Here is a 13,063-nt window from a genome sequence, read left to right on the forward strand (position 1 = left end):
GTGTGTGTGTGTGTGTGTTATAGGGGGGAGTGTCAGACTGAGAATAGTTCAGTCGAGCTTCCAAGCTCCCAAAGTGCTGATCATGTCTCTCCCTGCCCCGCCCTCCATCCCTTGTTTAGCACCAAGGATAGCGCAAAATCCTCTTACCAGTGGCACCGCCTTCTTGCTGACCTGCTGGCCCCTCTTGTAGATTAGGGCTCTGCCTCTTGCCCTTCTTCCCTGTGACAGAAGATCTTTTCCTTCTTTGTACAGAGAGCAGCTACCATCTCTGTGCTCAGGATGGAGCCAGTCCCCTGTTGATAGATTGTCTTCAAGCATACCCCAGGCCTCTCCCCCGATCTGGCCAGCATTCCAGAATAGCTTACTTGTCACCTCTTCCCTTACATGCCTTCTTTCTTCTGCCTTGGATCTTGGACTATTCACATCTTAGTTTTTCCAAGCACCGAGGCGTCCAGCATCTCTGGGGGTTGTTTTGCATGGCTTTGCAGGAAGCATTTCTGATCCTGGTGAGCCCGCTGAAGTGTATGTTCCAGGTATCGGAATATAGTCCACTGTGCATGTGAGGCTTGACCTGGCTTTGCTGCAGTTCTTTCCAGCCTACACAGCTGTGGATTATTAGCCCTCAGGATGCACTTGGGCAGACTAGTTCTTGTTACTCGAGCTCATAGTTTGATGCCAGTGAGCATCCTACAGGGCAGCTGAGCTCATCTTTAGGACATTCTTCCTCAGCCCAGTTTTCTGAAAAGCCAGCTCTCAGAGTTAACTCTTTATATGAGACAATACACAACTTGACATTTAGTCATGGATTTGTTCCTAGCAGGTCAGGATTAGAATTTGGGATTCTTCCAATACCCAAAGCCTACACATACTATGAAGGCTAAAGTGGCTCATTTTGGTGGGTCAAATGACATGATCTTTGATTACCTAGTAGCTGTGTGTGTCTGTGTGTGTCCTAATGTGTATGTGAGTGTGTTTGTGTCAGTGTCCGTGTATTTGTATATGTGTCCATCCCCTTCCTTTTAGAAGTGTTTTGTTTTACATCTTCTGCTTCAGCAAGTGTTCTCAAGTGAGGAAATACTAAGTCATGGAAGATTTCATGACCCTCCTGTGTTAAGATTGCCAGGGGCAGGGAGCAGTGTGCCTCATAGATAAGACAGTGGTGGTTTATGGGAGCATGGTTCTGCCCATCCCAAGGATGTGTCCAGGGCTCCTAAAGCACCCCAAACATATTTCAGCTTGGCCAGCACTTGGGACCACTTGCCACCACAGAAGAGTAAAGAGCTGTTTCGTTAGCTGGGTTAGTCTCCCCTGCTGGCCATCAGCTGTGGCTGGTGAGAGTCAGGGCTATGGCTGGGCTCCATCAGCTGCCCTTTTACAAGGTGTGTGAGCAAGGTACATATGAGCTTATTTAGGTGCTGAAGTCCTAGACCTGTCTGTGTCTACACAAAGTTGCTTAAGGATGAAAGGAAAGAGCTGTTCCGCAGAGTAACAGTATAGGTTAAATGGTGGTGTGTGGGAACTGACACATCTGCTGTAGTCTCGAGGGAGAACTCAGTGTTAGACTCAGACTCGAAGTAAAAGGATTGGTCCTCTTTAACACCCTTGTTTGTATTAGCAGGTTTCAACCTGTTTAAGCCAAGAGTCCTTTGTGGGATTTACTTTTAAAAAGAAGAAAGAAGAGGGGTGGGAAGCCGGAGTTTAAACATTGAAGTTGAGTTATAAATGTCCCAGCCCACTGTACAGAACTATTAGCATGCATCATGAAGCATCCACAAGCACCAGCCTTACTGTGCAGAATGCTCCACTCAGGTTCTTCTATGAAAGGCCATCAATTTAAATGACTTAATGGCACATGTAGGGGTCTGTACCTGCAATTAGACTGGGGTAATCCTGTGTGCAAAGGAGCCAGGCTGTAGAATCTTGCTTTTATTGTGGTCACACACGGTTTCTGACGTTCAGACATGGTCCTTGGGTTTAGAAGGGCGGTTTGGATCTGGCTGTATGCTCAACTTCAGGCAGTCAGGCAGACTCTTGATTTAATTTCTGGTACATTAAGCTACTGAGGTCTCACCTGCAGTATTCATGTACGGTAGGGGGCTCGCCCTTACAGGCTTAGCAAGCATACCACCATTATAGTCTCAGCACAGGTGTGCAAAAGCACTTTAGCATGTAGCAGTGAGCTCATCACACAGGTGAGGAAGAAACCAATAAATGTAATGACACATGATGTGTGAGTCGTCGATAAATGTTCAGAGAAAAGGGAAGGGAAGGGACCTGATGTGACAGAGTAGGTGAGGTTCTGGGGTGTTGGACTGCCTGAGAAAGTTCTTTGGATAAAGCCTGAAGGAAGAGAGGGAAGGAGGGAGTAGTGTGAAGGAAGGACTGCACTGTGGAGGAAAGGAAGTGGGATGTGTAAAGGCCCCAGCCTGAGACAGCAGGGGGATGTCCAGGGATAAGAAGGGCCAGGCCCTGTTGGGTTTTGGGGTTATAGTGCCATAGTCAAAGAGATATATAAAGAGCCCAGTGTGATTGACACACACATTGTCAGGACCCCAGAAGTACTACTGGAAACTGTGGTACCCTGAGCCCACCAGGTCAGAGGCAACTGGGGGATGTAATGGTGGCTAGAGTAACATACCTGGGGCGGAAGAGAGAGATGAGAGCCGAGAACGCCAGCAGTGGATCCAGGTGAGGAAGAAAGCAGGGAAACAAAGGAGTCTGTGCTCTGAAACAACAACAGGACCCGGCTTACAGCACACAGGAGGCCAAGGTGCTGTCTCTGTCTGATACCTTCAGCTAGCATCTGCTACTGAGGCTCCAAGTACTTATGTGTGGCTGTCCCTGTTGACCTGGCAGTCCTACCAGCCAGGGGAGTTGCTGTGTGAGAGACACAGAACAGAAAAGGACCTTTGAGAGAAACGCAGGGGTGTAAAATGAGTGGTAGCAGCCACCCACACAAACCACACCACAGCCACTGATGTCAAGGGTACAGTCATCTGGTGGCATTGAAAACAGTCATGTGATGTGCAGCCATCACCAGGCAGCCCCAGAACTATTTAAAAAAAAAATGAAATTTCACACTCACTCAATACTTCCTCCCCAGAGTAGCTTAGAATTACCCAGCCTCCCATGAAAAGTGTATTTGTAAAGACCTAGTAACTCTCAATGCACAGCAGTCCACACTGGTTTCAAAGAGGCTGGGCTTGCTGCTCCGCTGAAGCACTTACTGTTGTAGGTGGGGCTAAGATTCAGGGAGAGCTCTACAAAAAGAAGTCTAAGAAGACCCTGCCTTTTCCTACTAACTCCTGTTGCAAACTGAAGGCCTTCAAAATAGGGTAGGTTACTTAACACATTTTGTTGCCTTGTGATGTCCTAAGTGTCACGTGGGGAGTGACCAGTGTTCACAGTATTACCTATTTACTGACCCCATGTATACATACACTTACACACACACATAAATATATTTATTTCCAGTAAATTCTATCATGAACTGAGTATAGAGTTTGTCTCTTTGCTATTTGCTTCTGAAAGTGTTCTACAGAGCTGGGCCTGGCAGTGCATACTCAGTATTTCCCAACTTGAGAGGTAGAGGTTCAGTAATTCAAGGCCAGTCTTGGTTGCAATAGCAACTTTGAGACTTTCATGGGTTACTTGAGACCCTGTCTCAACATGTCCTGACATGGAAAAGCTTGTCCCTGAGGCCTTCATCCAGCCTTTGCAGGGAACTGCCCCATATTGGATGCTTCTTCACCTTGAACTTCATCCTCATTTAGGAGAGAGCGCCCTCTGCTGAAGAAGCCTGATTCAGAGACGCGGTTCTGCCATTCAGTCTAAGATTTCCCACCTCACAGATCATCTCCTGCCACTTGTGCTTATGCATTGCACTAGCCCCGGGCCCTTCTCTTCCTCATAGTTCCCTTGCCCTTCAAAATTGGATTTATTTCTAAAGATGAAGATTCTGCATAGAAGCCTCATACACTTACTTTCTCTTACCTATTATCTCTAAGTATGTTTCTTGTCTAAGTAAGGATTTACTTCCCATCCTTCCTCCCCCAAGTAAAAATTGCTCTGTATTTAAGAAAAACAATTGTACCTAAGAGTAAAAATCGGGCTGTGATATGAAATACGTGGAGGAAGGAGATGGCGACTCCGTGGAGTTGTAAGCAGAGCTGATCCTTACTCTTCCATGATGACTCCTCCTTTATATGCAGTAGTAGCTAACAGAAGTGCAGCCATACTGTGTGCCAAGCTCCTGACTGTTTGCCTTAAGCACATCTGGTCCCCAAGCATTTTAGTAAAAGGATGTTCACCTTGTACCAGTGTTGCCTGGCTACACAGATGAGCAGCCCAGAGTCCATGGAGCTCTGTCAGAGCCTTGCAGGTATGAAAAGGCAATGCCTGGCCCTCCTACTCCACCAACCTTATCATGTATTTTTCTTGTTACCCTCCTTTGGCTTTGGTTTTCCAATTCAAGCTTATGGCATAGTTTGTCATATCTTCGTATATATTGTAATTGAGGGCTGTTAGCATACAAAAGAGTGGACTTTTATATTAGACTTTGGAGGTTCAAGTCCTAGGTTCAAAGCTCTTCTCATGGCTATCCTCTGACAAAGGCTTTCACCTTGTTTCTGACTTTCTCCTCTGTAGAAAGGGAAAGACAGATTAAGATCTGTCACCTAGGGTTTTGCAGGAATTAAATGAGTTAATACATAAAGAACTCAAACCAGCAATTGCCAAATAAGCTCTTGAAAATGTTAATCAACTGTGTTAAATGTCAGGTACCTGCTGTGCCCTTTGTTCGTTCCGGGCCTGCTCATGACTGATTCATTTAGTGCTGGAATCAGACTTGTGCACATTGCTCACTGAATTGTTTTTGTTCACTGTATGGTTTTTCTGTTGGTTTGAAGCCTAGGAAGCTTTCTGGATTAGTTTCTAGTCCATGAAGTTTGCAGTGATTACAACAGGCAAGGATTTTAATTCAAAAGGAGCTCCTGTCTGGGCTGTGTTTCCTTGATCTTTTTTCCTAGTATAGTTACTACACTCAATTCCTACCGGCTTTAGCATATCACCCGTGCCTGGGTACGTTGCTTGATGAAGGTGTTTTCAATCACTTCTTCAGCTTTGAGCTGGTTACCCTTGCTTTACAGATGGGGAAATGGCAGCTTTCCTCTAGCAGACCCTGGGTTGGTCCCTGGAACTTTACTACACATTTTCAAGTCTTGGTCAAAGGTGGCTACTTTTCCTGCAGCCATTTAAAAAAAAGAACATCTTTATCATGTCTTTGGCATTAGATAATTATGTTTGCATTACAGTTTCTATGTATGGGACACTTGAGGCAGTCTCGGTGTTGTGAATCAAGGAGTACCTGTGTGTAGCACTCCTCTGCTGCACCCCATGTAGTTGGGCTGAGGTTTGATTTGTGGACACAGTGTCACAAGATCAAGCTTACACTTTCAAAGCTTTTGAACTGTGATTTAATCAGTGCATTCCACACGTGTACACTTAAAGTTTTGCTTTCTAGCCTCGGCCTCCTCACGCCATCCGCCCACCAGCCCAGTCTGTTAGTGACTGGTGGTATGACAACAGGAGTTAACATTTGGGTGATAACTCTCCCAGTAGGAGCTTCATATCAGTAAGAACAATATGGAAATCGATATTTATTAATCAGAGACCATTTATGTCACTTGTGAAGCTGCCGCTGTGTGTAGCACAGTCAGAGTGTCTGTGAAGAGCGTAGTACTAAGAACAAAACGTGCCTTTTCTAGTTGTGTGTGTTTATGGTTCATTTGGTGACACCTAGATTAACCCTCTAGGATAGCCACTTAGGCCTGAAAGTACAGCTTACAGTGGGCTGTAGATAGGGCTATCATGAAAATAGCCAGGCTGGAGGAGCTGCTGCCCCGGCCATTGCCAGCTTTGAGCTGTGCTTCTGTCAGATCTTGTGAACAGCCTTTCTCCATGGAGGTAGGGGAGAACAGGACTTGAAGACGACGACGAGTCAGGCGTGGTGGCAGAGACCTATGTGATTGTTATACTTGGGAAGCTAAGGCCAGAGGATGGAGAGTTCCAAGCCAGTCTGGGCTTCTTAGGAGATTGCCAACCTCCACCCCCTTCCCAAATGTATCACATGATGTCTGAGAATCTGTTTCCATATCAAAGCCGCCACCGAGTCAACAGTGTGAAGGTATGCTGCCTTTATGCGGTCCCTCTTTAGAGGAGTGAATTAGAGACTGGCTTATGGGTGCCCTCACCCTCGCCCATGCCTTTAATGAAGCTGACTACAAACTTAATTGTCTTTGTGGTATTTTACTCATTGTACCTGGAACACCTTGATTGCAAGGGTTTGGTTCTGGCTGTAAAGATCTATGAGCAACATCCCTAAAAATTGGGTTCTAACACAAAATATGCATTCCTTATTAAGTCATGGCTGCCTGTCCAAGTGCATGCTTAGCCCTGGCCGTGACATAGAGATTCTAACTCCACTCTCTAGAACCCAGTAACAAGATAGCTATCAAGACTATCCGTTCCTTCTTGAGTTGCTGTGGATGCCTTTGTGGACACAGGCCTTACAGCTCGTGTGGGCACACAAAACTCACCAGGATGCAAACTAAGAAGGCCTCAGCCTGGCATACAGCTTGAAAGTCTAAGCTCTGAGAGATATGTATAAATAGGTTCTGCTGTTTTGTGTTTGTCAAGGAGGTAAGATGAGCTTACTCTCTAGTTTGAGACTATTAAATCTGCTTTAAGAACTATTAAATGTGCTTTAATGAACGAGATTCCAGCTGGTAACAACTGACTGCACCAACTTTTATTTTTATAAAAGGAACTCACTGTTAGTATTATGTGAAACAGTATTATTTACAGCTACCCTGTGAAATAATTCATTATTATAACACATGATCTAACAAGGAAACAAATACCTCACACTTCTAACTTTGGGGCAGGTTGTTTTAATAAATATAAAAACCTGTTGTAGATAACAGTGTGAGCTATCAGGATAGCTCTTTAATTTGTTCATCTTTAGTTTGTAACTCCAAAGCCATTTCCTCTTAAATAGCTAAAGTGATGGCATTTATTCTCGAGCTTGTGCAGGTCTGTAAGTAAGTTTTGTAACATTGGGAAGACTCATAAGAATAATGTTAGCCGGGCAGTGGTGGCACATGCCTTTAGTCCCAGCACTTGGGAGGCAGAGGCAGGCGGATGTCTGAGTTCAAGGCCAGCCAGGACTACACAGAGAAACCCTGTCTCAGAAAATCAAAAAATAAAAAATTTAAAAAGTTATTTCCTGTCCTGTTATTTTGATGGGGGAAGTATGTTTAGATATAATTAACAGACAGACATATTCCTTGTTATTTTTATGTTTCTGTTTACAAATACCCTCACAAAAGCAACTGGGTGCAGTCCATCCATCCTGGCAAAGGGGTGTCAAGGCAATGGGAGCTGGAAGCAGGTGTTCACATTGCATTAATAATCAAGAAGCAAAGAGCAGTGAATGCTTGTGCCCAGTTCACTTTCAGTTCCTCGTCCAGGGAATGGAGCCACCCACTGTGGGCAGGTCTTCCCACCTCAGTGAATCTAATCAAGATAAAAAGCCATGGGCATACCTAGAGGCCCACTTCCTAGATGACTGTCAGTCTAATCAGCTTGGCAGTTGGAATTAACTGTCACTCAGCTGTCATAGCATATTAGAAGATTTAAGGGCTGCCACTTAAAGGCATACTAACTCAAGAAAAGGGAAAAAGAAATACATAAAACAAGAATAAATAGAATGAAATCATCAAAATAGACACAGATAACTTAATCACAATAATTAAGTGCTAGATTATCAGATACATAAAATAGAATTGTTGAAGCAGAAAAGATGCCCCTCCACACCTTTCTTCCCTTCCCCTGTCTCCTCCCCACCCTCCTTCCTGTCCCCCCCCCCCACTTCCCCCTCTCCTCCAGATGGGGGTCTCACTATTTAGCAGTGGCTGGCCTTGAACTCAACAGAGAAACACTTACCTTTTCTTCCTAAGTGCTGAAATTAAAATTATGTGGCACCATGCCTGACAAATGCATTCTTAATTTGTCCTTGTACCAAGCCATAAAGCAGCAAACACCAAGAAAGGCTAAAATTCATAATATGTTCTCTGATTGTAAGTTCCTAGATTAGAAACCATATTTAATTAAACATTCTGGAAATTTAAACTCATTATCTTGTGAGCCTTTGAGGAAATCACAAGGGAATTAATAGACTACCTAAAACCAAATCATTGTTAGCATTGTGTTTGAATTACAGATTACAGGAAGAACATCAGGAAAAAACAAGAACAGAAAATAAAAGCACAAATTCCATTGAGGATGCAGATCTAAAACTTGGCCTTTTAAAAAGAAGGATGAGAGGATTGAGCTAAACATTGGGAATGAAAAGGAGATCATGTCTGTCTTCATCTAGGTGGACATTGCAGTGTGTGTAATATAAATGATTGCCCAGAGTGATTCAAGATGAAGGAGCACATTAAGGACATGGAGCCAGTTCACGGACAAGACCCCCACTTGCACACTAACATTCCAGACCCACAGAGCTCACTGGTGTCCCCTCCCCATTCAGAAGAATGAATCACCCAAATTCTACATCTACATTAATTTCTCTTCCGTTTTCGAACCGGTACAAAATCTCTACCACAAAAGAACAGTAAATGGACTCCTTAAACCCACCATGTCGCCTCATGCTAACAGTTAAATGTTTTGCCATTTGTATTTCATCTGTGATCTCAGCTTTTCTTAGTAGTTTAATTTGTTGTTTTGGATGTGTTTTAAAGCAAAATCTGTTCTTCAGATGGTTCTTAGCTCACAGTAGAGCTATGCTTTTGACTAACCTACTGCAACTTGAAAATACCCTAAAGTCAAATGCCCCTGCCACCCTGGGTACCACCCCCAGAGCTCTGCAGAGGTGTGGTAGAGATCCAGCTGCTTACCCTCCTGCTTCCTTCCTCCATTCGCCTTGCTGAGGCTTGGCTCACCACACAAAACAAAATGTTGACAGCAGCTGAAGGCAGGTTTTAAAGAAGAGAGAACAGGAAGGGAGACTCAGTCAGGGTTACAGACAAGGATTGACAGGCAGTGGAGAACCAAGGAAGTAGCATCTCCAAAACCAAGTGGCTTCAAGAGGGGATGATTAAAATTGCCAGGCCACATTAGAGCTGTGAGGCTTCAGGTGTGGGGGAGAGTAAGGTGGTAAGTCCTTTGTACTGTCAAGGATAAATCGAGGAATGTGTATTCGTAAAAACTGACTTTACTTAGGGAAGAAGAGTGGAAATGGGCAATAACTAACTGGAAGAATACACAGACATGTAAAGAGAGGTGTCTGCCAGTGAGCACACCTTTGAGAGCAGACCTTTGAGCTCGCTCTGCAGAGGCATCATGATAGGAGTCTGCCTTGTGATGCTGATGATGGAGAGTGCTATCTATGCTTTCGCTGTCTGTCAGTGGAGTCAAGTCATCCTGCCTCCTAAACATCCTTGTCTGCCATTAGACTTACATGTGCATGCTAGTGTCCACTTAGGGTTTGAGTTGTGTTTTGTGGACTGTAGACCAGCCTTTTTACATTTCACACAGGCATTGGTTTTATTCCTCTGATGGATGTGCTCTGTTAGCAGAAGACTAGGCTTGTAACAACAAAGTAACAGCTTATAATTGAGAACATTTTTAATTAAACCCAGTGGGTGAGATGTACAAATGTTTCTTCTGTGAAGAGCCTATCTTGTATCTGATATATTCTGTGTTTGGTTTAGTTTTGGCATGCTTTGGGATTTGTATTATATTCTTTGCTTTTTTTTTTTTGCTGTAAAATATGTAGCTAAAGCAACTTAGAAGAGGACATTTATTGGGTCTCACAGTTAAAGAGAACACAGTCATGACAGGGTTTCAAAGTTGTTTCCTGATGCAGCAGAGGGAGCATAGTCAGTCATCACAGGGAGGCAGGGCTGGGAGCTACTTACTCTTGTGGCCAAGGGAGCTTGCTCACTGCTCTGCAGTTCAGAAAGAAGGTGATAGGCAGAAGTGCAAAAGCCCACCCCTCAGCCACCAGCTTCTCCAGCTAAACCTCATGCTCAAACACATGGGCCTGGCCAGAGCCTTTATACCCAGGTCATTACAGGGCTAAGAAGTGTTCTGCTCGTGTAACATGAGGTTTAAAAGTGAGTATTTTAGCAAAAGCTTAAAAGTTTAAGATAAATTCAGATAAACTGTAGTTTTTAACTTTTCTGTGGTGTTATGAAAATAGAATCAGACAGAAAATTCCCAGCCTCAGAATTTCTAGTTATCTATTTTTAGCCCCTCCACAGTTCCATCTTTGTCTCTCTCCATTTAATAAAGCTGGGCTGTACAGCATAGTACCAGTCATTCAGATGCACAACAGAAATTTCTTTATATGACTTTTTCAAGCTTTCCATTTAGCATGTTTGGTTTGTGTGGCCCGAGAGAAATAGCAACTGCTCTCTTCTGTTCTGAGCCATCTGAAGAGGAATACAGTTGTGAAGTGAACTGCAAAACACATAGTTGTGTTTGCAGTTGTGGCATTGTGTGAAGTGGTTCTGATTCACCCTGTGTATACAGTACACATATGAAGATTTGATTCAGTTTGTAATCTGTGGAGTATAAAAGCAGCAAATACACGTTTATTTGTACCAGATGCCATTCTGCATGTATTCAGAAAAAGAAAGAAAAAAAAAAGAAGAGAAAGGAAAGAAAGAACACACACAGATAGACAGACAGACCTGGGAATATGACTAATTAGCCTTGACTTTTTCAGCAGCATTTCCCTTAATATTTTTAATTTGTTTTGGTTTGGGAAAACCTCTTTAAAAAAAAAAAAAGTGAATCGGGCTGGCAAGATGGTTCAGTAGATAAACTCATTTGCTGCCGAGTCTGACAGCTTGAGTTTGATTGACTCAAAAATGGGTGGATAATATAACAAGTGGATAATATATCAGAACTTTTGATCTCACTGAGTTAGAGAGAATTACAATATCCAGAGTGGCCTCGTACACACTCGTGTAAGCTCTGTCATCTTACTGCTGTGCATCTAGTGCCCACATGACAGGAGAGATAGATCGCGACATCACTGTGATATACAGCATTCAGGGTGTATAGAAAGTTACCCATGCTAATAACCTAAGCAACAGCCTTTCCCCTTTGTCTTTGTTCTGAAAGTTAACTTAGTACATAACACTTTGGAAAACACTTAAACTGCAGCCTTACTTCTGCCAACCCGCTTTAAGGATAAACTGGGTGAATTCAATAGTGAAGGTAGTAACACGAAGCATAGTGTGCTGTGCTCCAAGAGCCTGGTTCAGGATGGTTGAATGAGCACATAGACAGGGGATGCATCCACAGGCAGCACAGCCACAGAGTCTTCCTGTCACCTGCCCACTTGCTCTCCGCCTGTCTGAGCATGAGCACATGTGGGTATCTCCAGTTTCTTCCTTGGAATTCCTTAGCTGCGTTCCCACTAAAACCTCCTGTGCTCACTGTAAAGTTGCAGCGCTCTATAAAATCCACACTTGGTCTCCAAAGAGCTTCCTCACAGCCGGGTAAGCCTTACACTTGGGTGAGATAAAATGGCATTGGTGTTTACTGGTGCTTTGTTTTTCTTTATGAGTTGCTTAGAATTTGTCCCACACTCAGTTTGTAGTGCTGGCCTTAATGATTTGGAAGATAAAATTATGCAGTATCAATTTTCTTATGCACAACATCTCTGTCTGACTTTGTGATGGCTCTGTTTTGTGCACTCGCACACATGTTCAGTGTTGGCTTTGGAAATGGCTGTGTGCTTCACCTTAGGCCTTGGGAACTGTTATGCTGTCTTCTTCATAGGAAGCTATGCTGGGTAGCTCTGAGCTGCTGCACACCCATAGATACTGCACACCCATGGCCACTCTGTTGGCCAGAGACTCTTTTCATGCCAAGAACCATATAGATAGTCTTCTGTTATGTAGGCTGTGTGAGGTAGAGTAGAAGATGCATATATCTCAGGTGAACAGAATCTTAACAGATGTGTGCACTTGTCTAACTACTGTTTGCTAGACACCAGGACCGTTGTCATCCATGAAATTCACTGTGTCCCTTTCATTGCCTCCGCCACACACAAACTTTGTCCAGCTTCTTTGTTCATACCGGTTCTACTGTGTAGCATATCACTGCCCAACATACAAAGTTTGGTTGTTTTTGTCACCTGAATCGGTAGCAGTCCTTTGCTCTAACAAACACTCAACGTGAGTCAATTTATTTAAAAAAAAAAATTATTTGGGCTAAGGGTTTCAGTTTTTTCAGCCCAAGGTTGTTGCTTGGCTCTGTTGCCTTTGGCGAGGCAGCCATCAGCACACCACTTCCACTCGGGGAGTGGAAGAAGCTGCTTAACTCACCACATCTTAGAAGCAGAGAGACATATGGGCTGGAGTTCCCAGTGTCTCCTCCGGGTGTTACTCTCAATTACCTCGCGCTTAGGAGACCAAGCCTGTAAAACATTAAGCAGCACAGTTGTTAAGCCAAGCTTGACTTTTGAGTATAGGAGACAATGTTGGGGACAGTGAAACCCGGAGCCGCATATACTTGGATCTTAGGGAGATGCTGATGAGGGAGGAGCATCTATCACGAGGCGTCTTTACAGATTTCTTTATGAAGACAGGACTAACTTTGTCTCATTTGTATTAGGGTTCTATTCCCCATCCCCCATTTCAAATAGTGAAACATAATCCCTGCTGGGCCGGCCTGCCCTTGCAAGTTCGCTGGTACCTCCTACTGTGTGGGATCACACAAATATTGCCATCTGAGGGGATTGGCCCCCTTTGGGCACTCCAGTCTGCTGGTAGGTACCCTGACTGAGCAGTAACCTTGTGCTGTTTGTAAATAATGTAAGCAGCCCCAACAGACAGACCCTGGTTGGTGCTGAGCGGCTGTGCCTGTCCCGTTCCCCACCCACCCTGTGGCTTGCAGAGATTTTGGTGAAGTCTTGTTTTATCATTCTCTTGCTTTCATGACTGCGCTTCTTTGTGACTCTAGAGACTTTTGTTTCCTCACA

At 44.1% G+C, this 13,063-nt stretch overlaps 1 protein-coding gene and 1 long non-coding RNA gene across 8 annotated transcripts in view; one reads left to right on the forward strand and one right to left on the reverse strand.

Moving 5' to 3' along the window:
• Positions 1 to 13,063, forward strand: part of Cdyl (chromodomain Y like) — a 204,267-nt gene that overhangs the window by 126,461 nt on the left and 64,743 nt on the right. The gene's annotated exons all lie outside the window — the stretch shown is intronic.
• Positions 1 to 13,063, reverse strand: part of LOC116081953 — a 29,885-nt gene that overhangs the window by 14,070 nt on the left and 2,752 nt on the right. For all 3 annotated transcript variants that reach the window (XR_004115114.1, XR_004115115.1, XR_004115113.1), the window contains exons 2-3: positions 12,408 to 12,499; positions 2,639 to 2,877 (exon numbers count right to left, since the gene is read on the reverse strand). This is a non-coding gene — a long non-coding RNA (uncharacterized LOC116081953). The remainder of the gene's footprint in view (positions 1 to 2,638; positions 2,878 to 12,407; positions 12,500 to 13,063) is intronic.

The sequence above is a fragment of the Mastomys coucha genome, unplaced genomic scaffold (assembly GCF_008632895.1).
Source record: "Mastomys coucha isolate ucsf_1 unplaced genomic scaffold, UCSF_Mcou_1 pScaffold7, whole genome shotgun sequence".
Taxonomy (NCBI): Eukaryota; Metazoa; Chordata; class Mammalia; order Rodentia; family Muridae; genus Mastomys; species Mastomys coucha.